The following is a 4,301-nucleotide window of genomic DNA, read 5'->3' on the forward strand; positions in this document are numbered from 1 at the left end:
GCCATCTGCGCTTGCCATATCCCCTCAAAAGAAAAAAAAAGAATGAAAATAAATATAGGTAAACAAAACATCTCATTGGAGAAGCTGTAGAGTATCACAGTGTTCCCCACAGTATGCCCTTTTGTCCGTACTTCTTTACTTGCAAATGTTGATTGCAATGAGTCATTGATTTGGTTCAAAGTCTCTGGATCCTTCTGTGCTATCAGTACTGAATTCTCAGTGGGCCCAGGTGAGGTACAGGGTCCACTCTCCCAAGTGCTGCAGCCAGTGAGAGGCAGAATCATCTCTCTCACTCTCATGACCCTAAGGCCAGGTCTTCTGCCTGCCACAAGTGTCAAGGGGCAAGGGAAGAGGGAGGGCATCTATATCTTACTCCTGCCAGTACATGGCAGTCTAGGGCTGTGATCATCTCTCCATCACTCATGCCCTTAGGCCTGGCTTACCCATATCTGGGCCACTAGGGCCATCTCTACTGTGCTACCCAGACTTGGAACATGGCCTGCTCTCCAAAGTGCCTCACCCTTTGAGGGGCAGAGCCTGTTCTCTCACTCTCTTGACCCTGTGGCCAGGTCTCCTGCCTGCTGCAAGTCAGGACAAAATGGAAGGGCATCTCTTCTTCTCCCATCTGCCCTCATCCTGGCAGACAAGTTTCAGGGCCAGCTATCTCATACTCACGCCCTAGGGTAGGCTTACCTGCGGTCTCAGCACCAGGGTCGTCTCTACAGTGCTGCCCAAGCAAGGTGCAGGGCCTGATCTCCTGAGTGTTTCAGCCTGGGAGAGGCAGGGCCAACTTTTCCTCTTCTCATGACCTCAGAGTCAGCTCTCCAACTTGCTTCAGGTGGCAAGGAGAAAGGTACCACAGGGCATATCTTCTTCACCCATGCCACCACACAATAGATAAGTGTTCACATCTACTCCCATGGTTTCACCCTTGGAGCCAGCTCACCTGAAAGTTTCACAATGAGGGCCAGCTCTACTGTATTTCCTGGGTGAGGTGTGGGGCCAATTCTCCTGTTCTTATACCTTTGGGGCCAGTTTTTCCAAGATGCCCAGGAAAGGAATGAGACATCCCTAAGAAATGAGCATAGCCCTAGGTGGCAGCCCAGATTAGGGACATTAACCTTGGTGGTGACTGGACCCTGATGCTGCAAGGGACATGAGCCCAGACATGGCCCTTAGTGGCAGCAAAGGCCAGGCCCTCACCATAGACTTAGGTGTCACCACTGGCTACTCACATCAGGCTGTTCCTCACTACCCTCAAGTTTCCAGTCTGTCTCTCTTCACTCATACATCCTTCTGCTTCTCCTGCTCTCCCATCTCTTCACCACTTACTTGCTCATCTTAGTGGCTGCTTGGGTCTCTGGGTGTCTGTGGTCACATCAGGAATGGTCTCAGGAGTGCAATGCCTTGTGCACCCATGTGCTGTTGCACTGGGCAGGGGATGTCTTGGGCATGGTCTGTTGACCCAGTGAGAAAATCAAAGCCTTGAGCTGTACCTAGGTCCAAACCATAGAGCCCAGTCCTTCCTTAACACACACTCTGGCTTTACATGTGTTATTACACCTAATTCTGAAATACATGGTATTCAGTTTCATGAACCAGGAACCAAGTATAGGTTCATATATTTTTATTCAAACCACCACAAAACATAAGCAAAGACCTGAAAGATAATTAAAAAAACTTCAAAAACGTTGAAAAAAGAAATTGAAGAAGACATTCAAAGATGAAAATTTCTCCCATGTTCATAATTTGGTATAATTAATATTTTGATCTTAGTTTATGATTTAATAGAAATCATCTATACATTCAATGAAGTATTCCACAAAAATTCCAAAGCCAAAGCAATCCTTTTTTTTTTTTAGGCAGTTCTCTAACTTTATTTGACATTCAGCACGTTAGTTCGCATCCACATTGACTGTCTGTAGATTCTTGAATGTGGTAACAGGTACGTAAGTTACCAATGTGTAGAGCTTGTTGGGTGCATCCTCATCTTCATTACACTTTCTGGACAAACATACTCAGATACAATATGGAACATTCCTTATTACTTTGGCCCAGACAGCTTTGTTGAGCCTGGTGTCTATGCACACATCTGGAGTCCCCATCTCCTTCATGGCAAATTTCCGAATTTCTTTGAGCGCCCAAGGTGCATGCGTCTTGAAGCCCAGTCCATGGATGTGCTTGTAAATGTTGACGGTGTATTCTCAGGTCACCACCTCCTTGATGGTGAAATGGCTCTTCTTCTTCTTGCCACCCTTCTTTTCAGGAGCCATTCTGTTGGGCTAAAGCTCTGCCAAAGCAATCCTTAATGAAAAGAATAATGCTAGAGGTAACACCTACTCGACTTTTAGTTGCACCAAAAAGCCATGGTAATGAAAACAGGATACTGCTGGTAAAAACATGACAAACATACAAACAAAACCCTAGCATTTATGTCAATGAAACACAGTAGTGGGCAGAGATACAAACCCTTGCATCAACAGTAGCCTTATCATAAGGATGAGTGATTTCCGGCAATGTCATGTGACCATAAGCTCTGACTATGAAAAAAAAAGCTCAGTGTGTGATATTTGACTTAGAGCGCATTCGATGTCTAAGCATAGTTTCAGGAACATGATGGAAAGCTGATGCTGCCACTAATAGGCCAAGTGTATCTAATGAGGAGTCTACTTCATCTTCATCACCATTCACATTATTGGGTAGGTGCTATTTTTTCCACTTACAGGTGAGTGTATTTGGCTTAGATGCCTTTAGTAACATTTTAATTGTCAATGAAATGGGCATTTCCAGTCCTTGTCTGCTTCTCTTCATTGTGCCCATATCCTTCTGCTTCTCATTCTCTTCTATCTCTACACCACTTACTTACTCATCATCACGTATTCCAGAATTAAGCCTGATAGCACATAAAAATAAAGACAGGGTGTATGTTAAGAAAGCCCTGGACTCTATGGCTTAAACCTAGGTGGATATCCAGGCTTTGATTTTGAAAACCAGGACCTAAGGCCAGCCCATCACCATGCTATGTGGATGCATGAAGACACCCAGAGGCCTGCGCACTGCAGGAGCCATTATAATGTGCAAGTATGTGGTTAAGAGATGAGAGAAAAAGAGAAAAAGAAATGTTTGAGCACTATGAAGAGAGACAGAACTGGGGACACAGCATGAGGATGGGAAGGATTATCCTGATGTGAGTAGCCTGCCCTTCCACCTGAGACCATGGTAAATCTCAACCTGTGCTGCCACTGAAGGCTATATTTGGGATGCGCCCACGCAGGAGCAGGGATCTCTGTCAATATCATCGGCTCATATTACCAACAGAGACTGTGCTGCCTTGGACAATATTGATATCCAAGGGCTGTAGAGCTGAACCTGGTGGCAGGGGTGCAGGTAAGCCAGCCCCAAAAGCATGAGCAAGGGAGATCTGGCCTCACCTTTAGCCTGCCATGTGTTGGCATTGGGAAGATAGAGATGCCCTTCCTACCCTCTACCGTTCCCCGCTCCCCCTTGCCACCTGTGGCAGGCAGGGGACTTGGCCCCAGAGCCATGAGAGTCGGAGAGCTGGCTCTGACCCTCACTGCCTGCAGCACTTAGAAGAGCAGACCCTGCAGCTTGCCTGGGCAGCACAGTAGAGCTGACCATGATGTCATGGGCATGAGTGAATCAGCCCAAAGGGCATGATAGTGTGAGAGCTGACCCTGACTCTTGCTGGCTACAGCATTAGAGATCTAGCTGGGCGGTGCTAGAGAGTTCACCCCGGTGGTGGGTGTGCAAGAGAGCTGCTGGCCTGACGAACTCAGCTACCACCCAGACCCAGACTCGGGGCTCTGAGGTGGCCCACCCCAACATCTACCCCATCTATGAACTGCTGGATCATGTGAAGGGGCAGGTCCTGAAGATCCAAAGCTGCGGGATCTTCATGACATGGGGCAATAAGAGATTCGAAAGTAGCCCCAGTGAGGATCCAATATTGACAGTATAGCAGAAGTCAGAGATCTCAAACCAGACCAAGGACTCATTGCAAGGAACATTTATAAGTAAAGAAGTGTGGACAAAACGCTATCCTGTGAGACACTGTGTGACACTGCAGCTTCCAGAATGAAGATTTTTAAAATGACTTTGGAGGGAGGGATTGCAAGGACTGAGTGGGTCACTGTTTGTGAAGCCTTTGTATCATTGCTTGTGTAGTTTAAATGCTAAATAAAATAAAGATTAAGAGGTGTTACCCTGACGGGGCAGGTGTGTCACTGGGGATGGTCTCTGAGGATTCAAATGAATCATTGCATTCCTATTCTTTGCCTCTT

The 4,301-nt window shown here is 46.7% G+C and overlaps 1 pseudogene across 1 annotated transcript; it reads right to left on the reverse strand.

The window, feature by feature from the left end:
• Positions 1 to 1,895: 1,895 nt before the first annotated feature.
• LOC311586617 (large ribosomal subunit protein eL31-like) lies at positions 1,896 to 2,273 on the reverse strand (annotated as a pseudogene). Its single transcript has one exon. The product of its transcript is annotated as a large ribosomal subunit protein eL31-like (transcript).
• Between the last annotated feature and the right edge of the window lie 2,028 nt (positions 2,274 to 4,301).

The sequence above is a fragment of the Acomys minous genome, assembly GCF_964271855.1.
Source record: "Acomys minous genome assembly, chromosome: 2".
NCBI lineage: Eukaryota > Metazoa > Chordata > Mammalia > Rodentia > Muridae > Acomys > Acomys minous.